Source organism: Pan paniscus, chromosome 8 (assembly GCF_029289425.2).
Source record: "Pan paniscus chromosome 8, NHGRI_mPanPan1-v2.0_pri, whole genome shotgun sequence".
NCBI classification, from domain to species: Eukaryota; Metazoa; Chordata; class Mammalia; order Primates; family Hominidae; genus Pan; species Pan paniscus.
Genome location: NC_073257.2, coordinates 21,836,073 through 21,857,142, shown reverse-complemented (window position 1 = coordinate 21,857,142; position 21,070 = coordinate 21,836,073). Strand labels below are relative to the sequence as shown.

Here is a 21,070-nt window from a genome sequence, read left to right as displayed (position 1 = left end):
TTATGATTATTAAAGAATCATTAACCAGTTTACATTCTTAAGGCAAAGACCATGCTAATTTAAGGAAAGACTGTATATTCAGTAAATATTTACTAAGCACTTCTGTGCAAAGTATCATGCCTTATATTGTAGTAGCTGTATTCCCGAAAGAACGACACTAAGAGATTTTGGTAAAGTTCTTATGCCTTTTCTGGGATCCCTTCTAAATTAAAACAAAGGTCACATGCTTTTTAAAGGCATGAGAAAATGCGTACTCCTCTCTTCTGACAGAAGAAACAGAAGCAAATTGACCACAGAAAATTATTCAAAATAAGTAGTACATTTTTCTATGTACTTTTTTTTTTTTTTTTTTTTGAGACAGAGTCTCACTCTGCCCAGGCTGAAGTGCAGTGGCATGATCTTGGCTCACTGCAACCTCCACCCCCCAGGTTCAAGGGATTCTCCTGTCTGAGCCCCCTGGGTAGCTGGGATTACAGGTGTGCACCACCACGCCTAGCTAATTTTTGTGTTTTTTATAGAAACAGGGTTTCTCCACGTTGGCCAGGCTGGTCTCAAACTCCTGGCCTCAAGTGATCCACTTGTCTCAGCCTCCCAAAGTGCTGGGATTATAGACATGAGCCACTGCACCTGGCCTTTACTTTGTTTCATATAATTAAAAGCTTATTTATCCAAATCCTGATTTCTTACCTTGATAATACTGTGTTTTGATGTACATATTTTTGTAGCTAATATACTCAGTTTCTTCAAATATTTGGTTTCAATTTAACAGGTTTTAAATACTATCGACTCACAAATACCACTATCAAAAATAGTATATTTTAACATATAAATGCTAGGATTGTTAATAATTTTGCTGGTTCTTCATCCATGACTTAGAGATTAAAGCACCCATGTGGATCATTTTTCCAGATACATTCACCTGAAGTTAATCAATAGTGGCAACCAAAATTGTATTCAGAACAATTTAATATCACTGCATAAAAGCCAAAGGCAAAGTTCAAGGGTAAATTTAACTTACAACTTTAGTTAATTATCCAATGAATAGAACATTTAATAATAATCTTTCTCGTGATTATTTCCATCCAGGACATGGATATTTAGATGGGATGAAAAATAAAATTGTCCACCATAATTATTTTTTGCTGAGCTTCAAGAATATTCTTTTGTTTGTCAGTGATACATAATTAGAGAATATGAGGAATCACGGTTTCATATGTGAGTGTATTTACATACGTACATGTGTGTCTACCTTTGTGTTTCATTTTTATAAATAGCATTATGTCACAATTAAAAGTAATACCATTTTCTGTTTTAACTATCGCTTGTGAGAGGTTTACTTTTTAACTTCATACAAATTGAGTGTAGACAAAAGGAATCAATTGTAACTACATTTGATAGGAATATCTGGGAAAGTTATCTATTTTAATATATTCAACAATAATTTTCTTCGTGACTGAGTGCCTACTATATGGCAGACACTGTGCTAAGCTACAGATAATTGGTTCTTGACCTTAGCTGCACTCTGGAATAACCTAGAGTGAGTTTCAAAAATTCAGGGCATGGGTTTTGTCCTAGTTTCAGGCTGCTCTGGAGGAATAGCCTCAGTCTTTGAAATGTAAAAACTCTTCCCATGATTCTGATGTGCAGTCAAGACTGAGAACCACTGAAAAGAGAAAGACAGTATTTTCAATAAGAGGAATCATGGTTGGACAGTGACTCAACTGAATTCTCTCTTTAGCTGTTTTCTCTTGCACCCTATATACTTGCAGCTCCATGAATTGAGGGGTTTGGTCTCGTTTCTGACAGTATCTGAGAGTCCAGTCCAATGCCTGGCTGAGTAAGTGCTTAACAAATATTTGTTGACAACAGGAAAATGGTTTCTGAAAGATAACATAATTTAATCTTGTGTCTTTAACTTTTATAAGTAGATGCCTTTTAAATCTACATCTCTCATATCCTCTTATCAACAATTGGATCTTTAAACTATTCACAATGGTTTTAGTCTTTTATCCTTAAATATAATGTAGGAACACTAAGGAGAGAACTTATAGGGTAAATTGGAAGGCACAGAACTGCCATCAGGAGGTAAAAACCAAGAAAAAAGTGTTCTTGTATTGATGAGAAATATACTCGTTTATAATGACATACACTGGCTCATTCATATAATTAAACGTACTGGCTTATAATGACAGCACTCTATTTCAATGCATATACACTCACACTAAGGGTCACAGGTTGCATATTTAACGAACAGCAAACTGAACTAGATCCCAAAATTTTTGGACTCTAAGTCTATTGCTACTACGCCATGGCAATAGGAACAGTTTAATATTGTCTATATAACCAAATAATGCTGGGAGCCAAGTGAGATTTCAGTAATCACTAAATATATTGATGAAAAGAAATCAGTTTTGTATTTCATCATTTTGAGCTGTAGTTTTGCCTTAGTCAGGGATCCACCAGTCAGAAGCCTTTAACATATTCTGCTCTTCTAATTTTCCAAATAATTTTGATCGATTAGGAAGTTGAATAGACTGCCTTTCGGGATGTTCACATTCAACCTTAAAGGGTTGAAACATGTCAAAGATGTGACAGTTCACTCCCTTCCCGCAAGATTGTGAGGTTTAAACTGTAAATACCTCAAGATTAGAGAACATTAATGTCTTCAAATACTCTTTGAGTTTCCTTTGCAGGTTATGTCTCAACTGCCATGAATGAGACAGTGTGAAGAACAGAAACCAATGCAATGAACAGCCCTGGAAGCCGCCAGCGATGGCTTGTCTGAGAACAGAAAGATGCAGGTTTCTCTCCTGAGCCTTGCACAGACGATGTTGGCCCAAATCCTTCCTGATAAGCATCAAATGGAGACAACCAGCTACAGGTAATTCCTCCAACAACAGAATAAATATTGGCACATCAAGAAATAATCTACTGATGGGAATAGAGGCCCTGAAAATCATCCCACAGTGAGTCAACCCCAAGTTCAGCAGCAAATCCTCATTTTGACAGAATCAGGAAGATGTTGAAGTGAGTATATTTCTGGTCAATACAAGAACATTTTTTCTTGGTTTTAACCTCCTCCTGGCAGTTCTGTGCCTTCTCACTTACCCCACCAGAGTTGTTCTTGCTAGACTTTTACTCTGGTATCAGAGTCGATTTAGCCAAGAGACTCACTGGGTATTAGCTAATTGGCGCATGGAGGAGCTTCCATAGTTTCCCTGTCCCCACTCAACATCAACTGCAGAAATTGATTCATAGGGGCCGTGGTCCCCTATTTGTTAGCAATACATGGATGTTTATCTGTTGAAGAAGACATTGTGGTACATTGGAAAGGGATTGGAATAGGAGCAAATAAGCCCCAGCTCCAGTCAGCAGTTTTACTGTGCTATGTGGATAATCATTTTGCTTTGCCAAACTCACAGACATGTTATGTGACTAGAATATGGTATCTTGTGGAAGAGTACTTTCAAGATTATACTTATGTGGAAATGAGAACTGATATTAATATGTAATATATTTGTGAAACATTTTATGAGATTTTTCATGTCATTTCTCTTTGAAATAGATGAGTATCATTAGAATTTGTTTGCAATTTCTGAAAGGCAGACCTCTCAAAAAAGTTACACTGATATTTATTCTCGAGTATCATAGCTTTTTATCCATTTATCCTTTTTTTTTTTTTGTAAGTGTCCCAGGATTTGGGGAATTTATTGTAGCAGTCAATGTAATTTACAAATTTAAATTACACTATAGGAGTAGCTTAACTTCTTGCCTTGGGCAGCAGTGAAAGATAACTACTTTGTTTCTATTTGCAATAATAACTATTGATTAGATAAATAAATACTTTAATATCTCAGCCAAATCAAAAGTGACATTTATGCCAACCCCTCTAATACTAAATCCATAAAATTTGAAAATAGTCTGTTTAATATTAATTTTATAGCCATGAATAAAGTACTCCTTCAATTTCTATGCTTCACGTAGCTTGTGTCTTTAACATCCATGTTTCTTACTCTACAGAGGAGGATACTAAAATTCAGTAATTAAGCCATGCAGCAAGTAAGACGTGGAGCTAGGATAGATACCCAAGCCCATAATTTTTCCAATATCTTATGTTGCCACTTGATTAACAATGCTTCTTAGAAGCATACTAATGGCAACATCTATGATGGCAGTGACTGTCCCTAAAAAATAAGTGTTTTTCCTATCACATGTCATTATGATCAGGTCACATTATATAATAAACATCAGTCATGTAAGGTGATGGAGTTTCTACTCAGAATGTTATTTTGCCACTAGTTAGCGAGTGTCACTAGTTAGATAATGACAAAATAGGGTTCAAAATTTTAAGTAATTTATATGCTGATAGACCAAGGAGAAAAATGTATTAGCAGTAGATTAAGGTTCAGAAACCAATGTTTTCTAATCCCACATACCCATAGGTATGCCTTTGAAAAAGTTATCAGGCAGAATTGAGGTATGGAAAGTAGAAGGCAGTCTGGGACTGCTCAAGGCTCAGTACGGAGCAGTACATGGAGTATCACATCATAGAGATCATTGACCATATAAAACACATATTCTTTCCTCAAAAATTTTAAAAGACACACTCACCAACTTTCTTTTTTTTAAACTTGTATTTTAAGTTCAGGGGTACATGTGCAGATTTGTTACACAGGTAAACTTGTGTCATGGGGGTTTGCTGTACAGATTATTTCATCACCCAGGTATTAAGCCTAGTACCCATTCGTTATTTTTCCTGATCCTCTCCTTCCTCCCACCTCCACCCTCTGAAAGGCCCCAGTGTGTGTTATTCCCCTCTGTGTGTCCATACGTTCTCATCATTTAGCTCCCAGGTATACATGAAAACATGTGGTATTTGGTTTTCTGTTCCTGTGTGAGTTGCTAAGGATGAAGGCCTCAGCTGCATCCATGTCTCTTCAAAGGACATGATCTCATTCTTTTTTATGGCTGCATAGTATCCCATAGTGTATATATACCACATTTTCTTTATCCAGTCTATCATTGATGGACATTTATGTTGATTCTGTGTTGCGAATAGTGCTGCAATAAATATATGTGTATGTGTGTCCTAATAATAGGACGATTTGTATTCCTTTGGGTGTATACCCAATAATGGGATTGCTGGGTCAAATGGTATTTATTTCTTTAGGTCTTTGAGGAATCGCCACAATGTTTTCCAAAATGGTTAAACTCATTTTTACTCTCACCAACAGTGTATAAACATTCCTTTTTCTTCACAACCCCACCAGAATCTGTATTTTTTTGACTTGTTAATAGTAGCCATTATGACTGGTGTGAGATGGTATCTCCTTGTGGTTTTGATTTGCATTTCTCTAATGGTCAGTGACATTGAGCTTTTTTTCATATGATCCTTGGCCGCATGCATGTCTTCTTTTGAAACATACTAACCAACTTCCAACTCACTATATGAACCTTGAAATATTTTGCTCAACATGTTTGAGGTTCTCTGTTCTCCTTATAGTTTTTGAAGCACTTCTTTCCTTGTGAGAGACTTCCTCCTGCCACCACCAAATCTGTATCAAAGCCAGAAATCTCTATGGATCTGAGGGCCATTTTTTTCTTTTCAAAATATCAGTAGGTATATCTGAAGTATGAACGCAGACTGCTAGAAAGTCAAGTGGTTCTATTGGCAAAACTATGTATCGCTCATGAAACTATATTAACTATGCATAACTATCTTTTGTGCACCTCATCAAATTCACTGATAATAATCTTTGTCAATGGTCCAAATTTTGCTGCATCAAAAAACCGGAACATCGGGTAAGCATTCGTTGGATTCAGGGTAAATCCACTTTGCCCTTTGATGGCATGTTACGCTGGAATCATCTTTCATTCTTGAATTGTCCATAGGGAGAAGCACATTGGCTTTGCCTGTGTTATCTATAAACTGTCAGTTATCTACTATATATGCTTTCTTTTATTAGTTTTCTTTTTCTTTAAAGTGAATATTTGTTTCTGCACTAGGCATTCGGAGTAAAATCCCTTTTTTCCTTAAGACACTACATAAATCCAGGCTTGCATTTACTATGGCATTGATCAAACTAAATGCCACTTACTAACCAATACAGAAGAAAGTAAAGTCAGCAAGTTATATTATATGAGCAGTTAAGGGAATTAACCTGAATTGCCAGTAGAGGTCTCTGCTGCTCTTTGTAAATATCTTTTAAAGGCAAAGCAAAGGAAAGCAAACAAAACAAAACAAAAAACAAAAGTTAACACCCCCCGCCAAAAAAAAAATTTTTTTTCGAAGAAATTTGCTGGCTAAATTGTAGTGTGGCACAAAAGGTGCATTAGAAGAGGAAAATATATTTAGAGCTTATGCCATATTTTGGGGGTAAGTGGCTAGGTCTGTTAAGGAATACACCTCTATGGAAGCAAATCTGGCTACATTTCATGGGGGGACTTGAAGTTAGACTCATATAGAGAATAGCCTTAGGCAGCCCAGCAGGGATTGAGTACAGCAGGGCAATGGAAGAGCAGAGTGGAAAACGAGTAATATGGAATTAGCCAGAGTCAGGTACAGAAATGCCAGGTGCCAGGTTTGTGTTTAGGTTGGTACAAAAGTAAAGTGCTGCCAATGTTGAAAGTAAGGGCAAAAACTGCAATTACTTTTGCACCAATCAAATATATCTCCAATTACCATACTGGGATACTGCAACAGTAATTCTGTTTCAAGGATTAGCAATGTGAAAAATGCCAGGTGACAGTATTAAACGTATTGGGGTATCAAGATGCATTAATGCACAGATTACTTATATAAGAAAAAATCAGTGGCTTAAATATTGCTTTTGTTCTATGAAGATTAGAACATTGTTACAGAAAGAAAAGCAGGCACGCAGTTGTTAGAACCAGGTGTGAAGATCAAAGCAGCCCTGGTAAGTAGTAGTAGTGATCAGAAGCTGAACCACCTGAATAACTTCATTTCCTTACATTCTCTCTTATGGGAATAAGATTAAATTTAGAGCATGTGCCAAGTCTGAATCTGCAGAGGTGAATTGATACACAGGATTAGGTACCTAGGCAGATGTATTAGCCCATTTTCACACTGTGGTAAAGAACTACCTGAGAATGGGTAACTTACGAAGAAAAAAGGTTTAATTGACTCACAGTTCAGCATAGCTAGGGAGGCCTAAGAAAACTTCCAATCACTGAGGAAGGCAGAGGGGAAGCAAGGACCTTGTTCACATGGTGGCAGGAGACAGAGGGAGAAAGGAAGGAAGGGAGGGAGGGAGGGAGAGCAGGAAAGGGAGGAATGGAGGGAGAGAGAGAGAGAAAGAGAGGAAGTGCCACCCTTTAAAACCATCAGCTGTCCTGAGAACTCATTCACTGTCATAAGAACAGCATGGGGAAATGGCCCCCATGATCCAATTACCTCCCACCATGTCTCTCCCTCAACACATGGGGATTACAGTTTGAGATGAGATTTGAGTGGGGACACAGAGCCCAACCGTATCAGCAGACCGCTATAGGCCAAGTTTAAATCTGGGTTTAGTGGTTTTTCTATTATTTTTCTTTAATCTTACCTGTTAAGTGGAATAATCTACCAAATACTTACTAGTAATTACCACATGTGAAAAGGAGGGAGAGGAAGCAGCGTCGGGCAAAGAGAAAAGATGAACTAAGATGCAGACTCAACCAAGCTTTGGGTAACTCAGTGGAGCGTTCTGGAAAGAGCAGTGTCCTTTGGAGTTGTCCTACCACAGGCCAAGATGGCTAAAAGAGCTGGAGCTTTACCTTCTCCCCAACTTCCTCTATTCAGTCACCATAAGTAGACTGCCCAAAAAAGGCATGATCATAGGAGGACTTTAAGATAGAAAAACTGAAAGACATTCTTCCAAGAGCATCATTATTGTAAGAGGAAAACAGAGGAGAAGACTGCAGGGGATCAGATCACTGAATTTGCCCTCATAGGAGGACATTGAAGACTTTGGTGAAAGCAATTATTCTAGATTGATGGAGCCCAAAATCAAAATACAACAGGTTGTAGAAATAAAATGGAAATTTGGGAAAGAAGAGATACGTTAACATCAGGATGCAATCCTGTTGCCACCAAGGACTTGTTAGAGTGTCTGGGTATTTTCCCTTTCTCTATGGGCCAGCCAACATTTCCAAGTGTTCTAATGGAACAATTAATAATCAATGGATCAATTCTTTTAGAGCTGTTTTGTTTTTACTGGTGGAGTGAGGAAGTGGGTATCTTTGAAGAATGAATGGGCAGGCATCAGAAATGATCTATGTGGTTTCTAACTATATGAAGCCTCAGTAACTCAAGCAAAATCCTTGAATCTTATGTCTTTTTTAAATTCTATTTCTCCAGTCTCCACTCAGCTTGAGCCACTTTCCTTGGGAGTCAACTCCAATGATTTAGAAATGGAAGTCTTTTCTCAGCCTTAGTAAAAGTGGTGATTAGTAAAAGTGGTGAGAGACTGTTGATCACTCCATCTGGGATGTAACGCCCAAGCCGACTAAAGAGATATTCTTAGCATTATACTCTGGAGCCTTGATTTCATTTCCTCATAGATGCATTATGGGGTTTAGACTGTCCGTAGTATAAAATACTCCAGGGTGTACTATGTATCAGGTAGTAAAATGTAATAGAAAGATCCTGGTGATGACTCTGAGATATTCATTCTAGCTGTAAATTCATTCTAGCCTTAAATGATCATTATGTAGCCCCAAGACTATTGTGAAGTCACTTAATCTCTTGGTGGGGGGTGGTCTTAGTTTCCTCATCCGTAACATGATTGGGTTGAAATAGTTCTGTAATATGACGTTCAACTCTAAGACTAAGCTCTTGAACTTGAACCATATTTCATGTACTTGGGAGTTAGATAGGATTTTCTGAGCCTTTGAAATTTAACCTCCACATGCAACATTGTTTCTGTGCACACACATTATTTTAAATCTCAAGTAACCAACTTGAAAGTAAACATTGTGAACCTAACACATTTATATGATAAAGTTTACTTCTATTTCCACTTTTAGAAACTTTAATTAAATTCATAATCACTTCATCCACAAGATGTCACTGTCGGCCACAATTTATGTTTAATCAACTTGCTTCCTCTTCCCCCAGGGCTTTATGACAAGCATGTGCTATGTAGAGTTAAGTACACAGAGATCCAAAACCTTTGAGATCATTTCTGTGTTAAGTGAAAGTCAATGTATAATGAGCAGATTTCAAAAGTAAATATGTGTATGTCATGATAGTCCTTAAAAAATGCTTTTAACATTATCCACTCATTTTAACATAAAAAAGTTTCTAATATGTAATTTTATAAAAGAATCATAAGAATCCTCTAAAACAAAGAAGCATATTTAAGGGTTAAATAATTTTTTTTTGTCACAAAAATACTATCTTGGAGGGAAATTAGAGTGTTTGGTATGTCTTATGATTGGTTTGAAAGGACAAGACAAAAAGTTTTGGTTAAATGCGAGTGTACCTTTCTGCAAGACCTGGTATCATCTGGGGTATAGAAATGGCATCAGGCATTTCTATTTATTTATATAAGATGGAGGGTGCTGCAGTCTTGGCCCTTGTTGCAGAACTTTATGCAACACCTGTGCCCATGTTTACAGGGCCCTTCTCATCATTTAAGCCTCATTAACCACACCAGAACTAAATTGCACCATTTCTTCTGGTTTAGGAACTTGAATGACAGTGGTGAAACGTCACTGGAATTATGCATGTCACTGAGTACCACAAAATGAAAGCTGTGAACATTGAGTTTAGTCACTGATATAATAAAGTGTTTCATTGTGTGACAATTTTATCCCTGAAGCATTTCCTTGACATAGAGTTTGAGAACACTGTCAAAAAAAGGATCTTACAATTGCCTTAGATAAACTCAAATCACAATTATCAATATCATCTGACTGCTAGAATAACGGCTTAACACATTAATCTCTATGATTTCTAACTACTGTGATCAGATTCTATAAAGTATTTTCTAATACTACGTGGAGAATTGGCAACACAAGCATGGCAATCAAGGGAAAAATCTATGTTCTCCAATAAAAATGTAGTATTTTGAGAGGCCACTGGATGTCAGACTTCACTCTAAAACTGTTGAATTGGTTCAGTCACATTTATCATTCAATATTTCCCTGAATTTGGAGTTCCTGAAGGTAAGGCATTTTCATATTCTTATTATCTTTTCTATGCCTATTAGGTTCAACTGAGCCTAATTATATTTTTCAATGAATATATAAATTTAAAAAGAACACAGATTTTGTTTTTTAGTTTGATATGCCCTCATAGTTTCTCACTTTCTTTGAGATGATCCTTCTATTAATGTTAAGATTTGGGGCATGGTGGCTCACATCTGTAATTTCGGCTCACACAGTGGCTCACATCTCCCCAGCACTATAGGAGGCCAAGGTGGGAGGATCACTTGAGGCCAGGAGTTCGAGGCTGCAATGAGTTATGAATGCACCTCTGCACTCCAGCCTGAGCAACAGAGTGAGGCCCTGTCTCTAAATTACATATATATATATATATATATATATATATATATAATTTCCACATTAGAGAGAAGGAGTCAAATTAACAAATAACCTCTTCACATTCTGTACAAGTGAAATTTGTTGTTTGGCTTACTGCTGATCTCAACAATAGCGTCACCATAAAGATGAATGAATTTCTCCATTGTTTCAAGCCCTCTCTGCTGTTCACACCCTTTTGGCCTCCCAGATTATGTCTGGTAGTTTGTCTTGGCTGAATGCTAGGAAATATGGCAGAAGTGATGAACTTGGTAGGTACAAGAGAACCTAGGTTCATATACATGCCCTTCCACTTCTTAGCTGAGTAACTTGAGGAATATTGCATATTGTCTCTTGACCTCAATCTTAAATGTTATAAAATTAAAAGAATATCGATTCATCTCAGAAGTTTCTTTAAGACGGTGTTTTATTATCTCTACATGATAGCCGGCATGACAGAGTTGGGTTAAATTTCTAGGAACAACCATTTCAGTCTTCCCAACAATTTCAGACTCCCAAATCCAGCCTGGAGAAGCTTTACCCACTGAACCACTGAAAGTGGCTTTTACCAACAGGATGTTTTTGTTCCTCAATAGGGGACAAAGATGGAACTGCATGAGAAGCTGGAAGGAATTCATTTACTGGACCTAACTCACTCAACCAGATGGAAAGTTGGGCATTAGCACAGTGCCCTGGAGCATGTGTTGGGCATGCAGTTTGTTGCCTCATTGGCCCCAAGTCTTCCTCCTACATGCTTCTGCACGTACTGGCTTCATTGTTTCATTGTTCTACCCCACGGGCAATCAGAACATCTTTAGTCAATGTGCTGCCAGGCTAACAGAAGGCAGCAATGTTTTGTATCTGGCTTTTACCAAGCGTCCATCTTTAGTACTGAGTAGGACTTGCATGGGGGCAGTGGATGCATGCTTGTGTTTATCTCAGCCTTTAGCGTCAGTCTGGATACAGGTAATATCAGTGGAAAATAGTGGCATCTCTTGCTCACATACACTCAAAGAACTTGGACAGCAACAAACACCGACTTCTGCATTTCTTTAAGTTCCCAAAACTCTTTGGCATAGTTTTCACGTGATTTTTCAGATTTTTTGTTTGTTTGTTTTTTTGTTTTTGAGACAGAGTTTCACTCTTGTCTCCCAGGCTGGAGTGCAATGGCACGATATCGGCTCACTGCAACCTCCGCCTCCTGGGCTCAAGCGATTATCCTGCCTCAGCCTCCTAAGTAGCTGGAATTACAGGCACCTGCCACCACGCCCGGCTAGTTTTTGTATTTTTAGTAGAGACAGGGTTTCACCTGTCTCTACTAAAGTCATGAACTCCTGACCTTAGGTGATCCGCCCTCCTTGGCCTCCCAAAGTGCTGGGATTACAGGCGTGAGCCGCCGCGCCCAGCCTGATCTTTCAGATCTTGTCATCATCTTATTATCTGAACTTGCTTCAGACATTAGATCAAAATGAATCTTGTGCTACTGCATGGATGACGTGGACAGACGGAACTTTTAGGAAATCATCAGCTGACCAAATCTCACCAATTGATTGTGGGTAAAAGTACGCACAGAGGGACATGTTCTATGTTACCAGATTTTCTTGGCTTGAAGCAGTGAAGTCTCCTCTGTACAGTAAACCTGACTTCTCTTTAGTACTATAGCTTCTCTGGTCCTTCTGATCTCTGCTTACCTAATAGATCTCATTCACCTCTACATCTCTGCTCTACTACTGCTTACTCAGGTGTGTCCAGTAGGTAGGACATTGAGACCACTGATGAATTTGCAGGGTACAAAAAGAGCTTAATGGATGGCTTAAAATATGGCTGTAACTCAAGTCATCATGAAAAGGGATGGAGATGTATTTTGTAAACACTGCTGTGCATCAATAATAGTCAATCCAAAAGATATACCGCAAAAAATCTACTTAAGAGACCATGAGTGAGCACGTTATTTGTGAGGAATAATTAACCCTGCGTAGAATCTAAATATAACTTTGCAATATGAGAATATCATAACTTCTTTAGTATATTGCAGCCAAATATTGAGTTGAAGAAATATATTTTAATTGTTAAAGATCACTGTCAGGGACAGTATTTTCTGTCTTACTTGTATCAACTTATGTTAACATGTAATTTATGGCCAGCCTGGGTTTAATGCAGTAATTTGGATTCACAGTACTAATTTTCATTCATCACAATTCACTTCTTCATTTGTTGGGCTAATGATCCACAAACTAAAAAAAAAAAAAATAATAATCATAGAAGAAGAAAAGAAATGTGTGAGGCTGCAGTATCAGGTATCAGAGAAAGAATTGTTTTCCCCCATTACGACTGTTCAAGGCAATGTTTACTCATCTGCTTGGAGGATTGGTCTCTAGGAACCCCTTGTTTTATTCTTTTCTATGTCTGTTTACAAGTGACAGATTCTACCTATGGTATTTTTTATTTGTTTGATGAATGAAAGAAAAACCGTTGAATTAATTTGCTTGGATAAAGGAGCCCAGGGGTATAATAGGCAAATGTTTCATGTTATTCAGAACTCAAAACAAAAGCTTTGTTTTCAGAAATATTTGAGTCTTTATAAAAAGAAAGAATAGAATTACATATAGACACATACACATAAATATATATGTATCTGATTTGCTCAATAGATACATTTAAATTCAGACATAAATAATTATCTAGAAATTATCTGGTATGTATTATTGCTTAAATACAAATCAAATTTCCTTTAAAATAATAACATTACACCTTGGGTTTGTGATAAGTGGTCGTCAACCTGCTTGCTTACCTCTAGTCCCCAACTCAGGGTAGTTTTTATAATGTCACACAGAGATCATCAATCAAGTTTTTGCTTTTAATTTCCCATGATTATTATTAGTATTATTTTTGGTTGATAGGAGATTTTACTCATATAAGGATTGCAGGAGCCAGTCCTTTAACAGTTAGAGACGAAATGAGAATCAATTTTGGCCAATAAACAGTGAACGGTGACTCAAGGCATCAGGTTAGAGTTAAATTCAGGGTACTGTAAAATAGTAACCTCATTGAGGATCAAAGTCATGCTTTTTTATCCAGCGCTTCTTTGTGACAAACACATTATGTCAGCTCCACTAGCTCATTTGTCTGCGGCAGTTCCACTTTATCAGGCTGGAGTAAAAAGAATTGATGTGTCTGGATAGATAAAGTAAATGGAAACTCAGGACTCATTCCAATATGCTGTACTTTGATATATTTTGCAAACCCGAGAGCAGCTGGTGTAACACTAGTTACTGTTTGTATTTAAATATTGTACATTAGAAGACCTTTGAAAAGGTGTTTTATAATGTTTCTCTTTTTTTATTTTTTAGCACCTATTGGCTTTCAATTGTTCTTTTTTCTTTTATTTTCTTATTCATAAATATTTTCAGAGCCTGCTCTTTCAGAAACTTTTGTCTCATTTCCAAGTCAGACAAAGCAAGTTAAGATACTTTACAAAGTGCTAATTGAAATATAATTTTAAATTAGAGTGGTTATTTGCCTTTGCCTTATGTCTTCATTCTTTATAAAATTAAACTGGGGCTTTTTTGATTTGGTAAGATTTATTTCCCACCATTTTCTGTTTTCAAACTTTTGTCCTTTCTGGTTATTATTCAACCAGAAGATTTGTTATCAAGAAGATAACAAATGTATCTTCTTGAATGTTAGATCAAGGCAATATGAAAGTATTTTTATTTTAAATTATGTTTTGAATAAAATAAATGATCTATATCAAAATAAAAATCTTAAACATATAACATGTTTTCATATGTAAATTAATAGAACAAAAAAGCTACCAAAATTTCAAATAATAGAACCATAATATATCTCAAATTATTAGACCAAAACAAGTTTTAACATGTAGATACTGACACTAAAATTACTGGTGTTTTTAGAGGTTTAGGTTGCAGACAGCCTTTAGATAATGGTTCAAGGGGAGTAGAAGAGAAAGAATCACTTTTGAATGATGAGAATGAATTCATGAAAATTATACCCATACTTTGTCCTTTCTTTCCTTTAAAACTTCTTTACATACTGAAATGAATTATTGAGAACATTTGTTAGATCACCGAAACCCAAAATGTTCCTGTTTATTTGCATACTTGAATTAATGTATTTTTTCTTCCGTTTGGATTTATCTCAACAAATCCTCTTTCATTCTGTACTCTTGCACATATTGAAAATTTTGATTTCAAATTTAGGGCAAGAGTATAATCATAAAACCTTTCAATAAAGTTGAAATGGTACCAGATATTATGCATATTAAATACATGAGTAGAGAGAGGTGGGAGAAGAAGCCACTGTGATAGGGAGGTATCAGAGTGAATGACTAAAATGACCCACAGATCTTTCTTTTACCAATACATTTAGGAGGAACTCAGTCAGCTACTGATGACTCCGCTGATTATGGGCTTTCTCAAGCTGCCTTTATGAAGAACAGGAAGACAAGATGGTCAGCTCTTATCCCTGAAGAGGAACTTGATCCTGATGGAAACATCCTAATGGAAAATGTGGGTTGGGATGGGAGCCCGTGATGAAGTGGCAGCTTGGCCTCACCACAAGTCATTCCAGTGACATGCGTCACAGTGCCTTCCAGCTCCAAATTTTCAGAAATAGTTTTGCATATGGAAAAATATGAGGTGACATAAAATGGTAACAAAGGTTCTACATTTCTATTAACTCTTCAACCACATGTCAATTAGGGCCAATATTTAGAACATACTGGATCTTCTGAAAGCGTAAGTGAGAAAGGAAGGTGCATTTCCCTGCTCTCCTTGCAAAATATACATAGCTACGCATTTGATTTTTATTGGGAATATAATCAACAGAATATTTTAATAAAAAATGTGAAAGCAGGCAGAAAATGTTTTCATATACAACATATATATATAATATATATATGTAGAAAATGTACTTTATTATCAGCCATTTCAATTACCATGGACTCTAAATGTTATGAGTTTAATTAAATAAAGATGAGTTTTAAAAATAAAGAAATGTACACATTCAGCATTTTAAAAACTATACTTCTAAAAACTCTTATTTATAGAGATGTCCCTTAACATGCAAGATATATAGTACGCACTTAGGATAGGCTGGCAATGGCAAAATATGTATTAGTCCTAAGTAGCTAATACATATGTATCTATACATACTAACTCTCAAATGAAATGATAAAGACTCTAATTGTAGCAACCAAAAGATCTTTCCTTGTTTGAAGATTGATTGAAGAGAATCCTGACTTATGTTTCTGTTTATATGAAAAGTAACAATGAAGAAAGAGAAGCAGAAGAAAAAGTGCATTCAAAATGCTATAGCGATCATGAGGCTCTCACCTTGCAGTTAAAAAAACTCCAGCAAAGTTGAGCTTATTAAGGGACAAAATGGAAAATTTGGTAAGTAATGGAGGTAAAGACGATTGATAACCAAAAGAAAGGGAAAGGGCAGAACAAGGGAGGGGTGTTATTTAGGATATGTGCAGTGTAGACACCATGTAGCTCTGCTTTTAGCAGCTCAAAATGTCATGTCATTGTTCAGTGTGTTCAAAATGCCATATATGCCGTATAGTTTGTGCAGTGACATTTTCTAGGTTATATCAGCAGGGAAGAATAGTGTCATGGGCCCTCCAAGGTGTGATCCTGTGGAATGCAGGTGCACAAGTTCAGTAATGTCACTGAAACCCTATCCCAAGCAATGAATGTCAGCCAGTCTGTCCTCCGAATACCTCATTTGATACAGTGGAGGTGCAATGGGAAACCCTTCCTGTTTACTGAATGTCCTACTCTGTGATTGGCCAGAGCCATTTCCTTTGCAATATAAGCAGGTTAAGTAATTCTGCATTTGCTAATCTGATCATGGATAACCAGATGGCCTAAAGAGTGCAGAACTTGTTTCAAGCTTACTCAGCATGAAAACCACTGAAGTGGGTGACTTCCAGTTATAGTAGGGTGACTTCAAGTTATAGTAGAGTGACTTCATGTTATAGTATGAAATTCCTACACTGAGAGTCCTGAGCATGGAGTCCTGGTCTGAACCCTTCCCGAGTTGCTGAGTGACTTTGGGCATGTCATTTAATCTCTAGGAGTCTCAGTTTCCTTACCTGTAAAATGAGAACGATGGGCTCATCTTGACAGTTGGTTTTGGTTCTAAAGTTCTATGAGAATTGAAAAAAGGGACACCTAAATATATATTCTCATGGAGCCTGATTTCTACCAAAAACACCATTGAGAATTCCAAAATCTGCTACTTTTGATGAGAAATAATGAGTGATTTATCTGCCCTTTGGGTTTCAAGGTTTCTAACAACACTTTGAAATGGAAATCCCCAGAGAGAGTTTGTAACAGTTGATCTTTGGTACATTCTCTGTGGCATAAATTTTGCATATTTTGTCACATTTAAATTTTATATGAGCTCAAAAGGAGATAAAAGTTGGCCTGATTTTTTCAGATGACAGGTCTGAAACTCAGAGAATTACGAAGTTAATTCGTGCCATAACTTGAACAGTTTTCTGGATGCAAGCACATGTGATTTCTACTACAACCACAGCTGCTGGGAAGGGAAGAAAGACATTTGTTGAGTGCCGACAATGTGTCAGGTATAAAGCTGCATCATTTAATGCTCATTCTGAATGTTAGACAGATTATCTCCTCAATATCACAGAGGTTAAATCAGAGGTTGGCTAACTACAGCTGAGCTGCAAAATTCAGCCAGCCACCTGTTTTTGCAAATAAAGTTTTATTGGCCCTCAGCCATCCTCATTCATTTACATATTGTCTCTGACTGCTTTCACTATGTGGCAGTGGAGTTGAGTATTTGAGACAAGACAGTGCAGTCCCCAAAACGTAAAGTATTTATTTAATCTGGACTTGTACTGAAAAGCTGTTCAATCATGGGTGAAATGAATCCTTTGGAGACAGAAGACATCTTTTCCATTGGAATAAAAAGCACGAATTTGGTAGACTTAATTCCAACCTAAAAATGCTCAGAACAGGAATACCAACTGATTAATTTTTTAAAAGTACAATGAAATAATGTATGATCATTAAATTATATCACTGATTTTCTTTTCTTTTTTATTTTTAATTGAAAGTAAAAATTGTATATATGGTGTACAACATGTTCTAACAGATACATACATTGTGGAATGGCTAAATCAAGCCATGTAACATATGCTTTACCTGGCATAAGTATTATTTGTTTGTGATGAGAATGTTTAAAATCTAATCTCTTAGCAATTTTCAAATATACAATATATTTTTATTAGCTGTAATCACCATGTTGTACAATAGATCTCTTGAACTTCTTCCTCCTGTCTAACTAAAACATTGTACCCTTTGACTCACATCTCTCCAGTCTCCCTGCCCCTCTCCCCACAGACCCTGGTAACTATCATTTTACTCTCTGCTTCGATGAGTTCAACTTTCTTATTTTTTTTGAGACAGAGTCCCGCTCTGTCACCCAGGCTGGAGTGCAGTGGCACAATCTCGGCTCACTGAAACCTCCGCCTGCTGGGTTCAATCAATTCTCCTGCCTCAGCCTCCTGAGTAGCTGGGACTACAGGTGTGTGCCACCACGCGTGGCTAATTTTTTGTATTTTTAGTAGAGACGGGGTTTCACCATATTGGCCAGGCTGGTCTCGAACTTCTGACCTCGTGATCTGCCTGCCTCGGCCTCACAAAGTGCTGGGATTACAGGCATGAGCCACCATACCGGTCAAGTTCAACTTTCTAAAATTCCACATATAAGTGAGATTATACAATATTTGTCCTTGTGTGTCTGGCTTTTTCATTAAACATATTATCTTCCAGGTTCATTCATGTTACAAATGATAGAATTTCCTTCTTTTTAAGGATAAATAGTATTCCATTATATATGTACATACTACATTTTCTTTCTCCATTTATTCATTGATGGACATTTAGGTCGATTCAATATCTTGTCTGATCTGAATAATGCTGCGATGAATGTGGAAATGCAGATATCTCTTTGACATACAAAAAACCACTGATCTCCTTGGATAGCTCAAAAACTGACTGAAGACAATTCAAGAAAAGAGTTCTAAAAATATTTTGAGCAGGCCGGGCGAGGTGGCTCACGTCTGTAATCCCAGCACTTTGGGAGGCTGAGGCAGGTGGATCACGAGGTCAGTAGTTCGAGACTAGCCTGACCAGCATGGTGAAACCCCATCTCTACTAAAAATACAAAAAAAATTAGCTGGGCGTGGTGGTGGGTGCCTGTAATCCCAGCTACTTGGGAGGCTGAGGCAGGAGAATCGCTTGAAACCGGAAGGTGGAGGTTGTACTGAGCCGAGATTCTGCCACTGTACTCTAGCCTGGGCAATAAGAGCAAAACTGTCTCAAAAAAAAAATATATATATATACATATGTATATATATATATTTTTTGAGCAATGGCAGCATTATTGAAATAACTGAGTCAGTTACTTATTTTTTAATATTTATTGTAAGTATATATTTTTATTATTTAGTTATAATAAAATAAATATGTTAACTTCGAAGGAAAATTTACATTTATTTGTATTATGTTTGGTAGTTTATACTTGCTCCATCCAAGTTTATGAAGTTTGTTTCATCTTCATGTGGGACTCTGAGGCCCAGCTGTTATGAGATCTTCTACATTATTTCTAAATGTTCACTTCTCAAAGCCCACTTAATAACAGCTAGCAATTTTGTGGCACACACCGTGTCATAGGCACTGTTCCAAGGGACTCACATAGAATTCATTCATCCCTTACAATCACCTTTGTATCGTTAGTTACTATTGTCATTCCCATTTTAACGATCAGGAGACTGAGCACAGAGAAGTTAACAAGCAGGTCACTCCATCAGCAGTGGCTTGGTAGGACCTGAACCCAAGCATTTCTGGTTCAGAGACTGTTTTCTTGGTCATCATGGAATGTCCATTTCTGCAACTGTCCTGATTTCCTTATTTCATACAACTGCCCTGTTTGTAAGGTGACTAGAACAAATGGATTTACTATCCCCTGACCAACAGAAGGTCCAGGTGACTTTACCTGTACCATAGCCAGAAAGTTGCATCTCTAGGACTGGAGCCAAAGCCATCTTTTTTTTTTCTTTTTTCTAAAAACATGTTCTTATTCCATAAAGTCACCACTGGACTTCCTCCTAGGAGATAATAAAACAAGTACCTTCTTATTGAGATGATAATGCTTTATAAATTGTTAACACTTTTTCAAATAATTCCATTTTATTGTGTGGTACCTAGGGAATAAATACCTAACTCATAGAAGTAAATCTCTAATAGAGTTACAGTGGTAACCATGTTGCACTGTTGGGGGGGCAAAGTTTTTGGTAGAAGAGAATTTGGGACCCCTCAAGTCAACATATGTGGTTCTGTGGATTTCCTAGTGAAAATTAGAAAATAGCTATAGATACATCTGCTAGCATCACCTCAAGCACCTTCAGAATTTGTGGAGTCATCTGTTTAGCATCCTGAGAGGGTACTGACATCCATCAGCTCAAGTGAGTCGCCAGATTGTGTGAGCCCCTAATTAACTGAGGGAGTATACAAAGTTACTGAAGAACTCAATTGCTTAAAGGCACCAGTGGTGAATACAAGCTGACATCTACAGAAGCTGTCTGTGACTAACCAAAGGACTTTATCAGTGGCTTGCTATCACAATTTAGCAACATAGGCATTGCATTAAGACCTAAATGATGTAATAATTATGTCCAGCAATGAAATATAAGGCAAGGAGCCATATTGTGAAAGAGAAGGAGAAATCTCGTTTCTTTTACACCATGAACTAACTTTTAAAATAGGTGTCATTTATATCTAGCCCCAGATAGATTCAGAACAAATAGGAATATGGTTAAAGCAATTTTTCTTTTTGACCAAAACCAACTAAAAAGTGAAGAATGGAATATAAATGGGAGTGCCTTTTTTGGCCATGTATAGATTTTTGACCTGTGTTTGAAACCCAGTTTGGCAAATTCCAGCCAATTCTAAATACCCTGAATAATCAGTCATTTCTGTTGACAAAGGTGTCTATGATGAGAAGCTAGGAGGGCAACCAATGTAGACAGTGCCATAAGACCTTTTGTGGTAACAAATGGGGGAAAAAAAAAAATAGACCATACCGAGATACTGATGCTGTATGGCCTCCTTTTTCATTGAGGAAAGAAAAGCCAAATTTATGCCCAGTTTCAAGTAAAAAATATGTTTCTGGTTTTGGAAAGAGAGTGTTGGGTTTGGCCGCATATGAAAAAAAGTCAAGGAAGAAATCACCTGCAGGAGCTATTTTGAATAATGTCAATTACATTGTGGCTTCCATTATCACTGCACACCAGAAAGAGGTCTTTGCCAAGTCATTGACCTCCATAGACCATAACGCTAGTATCCTGACCTTTTAGAAGAAAAATAATTATTCTCTCAAACTACCATCAATTATCAATGCCTACATGAGAGATATTTTTCAAATTATTCTGTTTCTAAACATGAAGATTATATCTTGACTCAACATACACATTCATACATAAAAATGTTTT

General features: G+C 37.0%; 1 long non-coding RNA gene across 1 annotated transcript; it reads left to right on the top strand.

Annotated features, from left to right (window-relative positions):
- Positions 1-88: 88 nt before the first annotated feature.
- Positions 89-17,236, top strand: LOC103783192 (uncharacterized). Its single transcript, XR_008619875.1, has 3 exons — positions 89-2,881; positions 14,914-15,938; positions 16,990-17,236. It is a non-coding gene; the product is annotated as an uncharacterized LOC103783192 (long non-coding RNA).
- Positions 17,237-21,070: the final 3,834 nt, after the last annotated feature.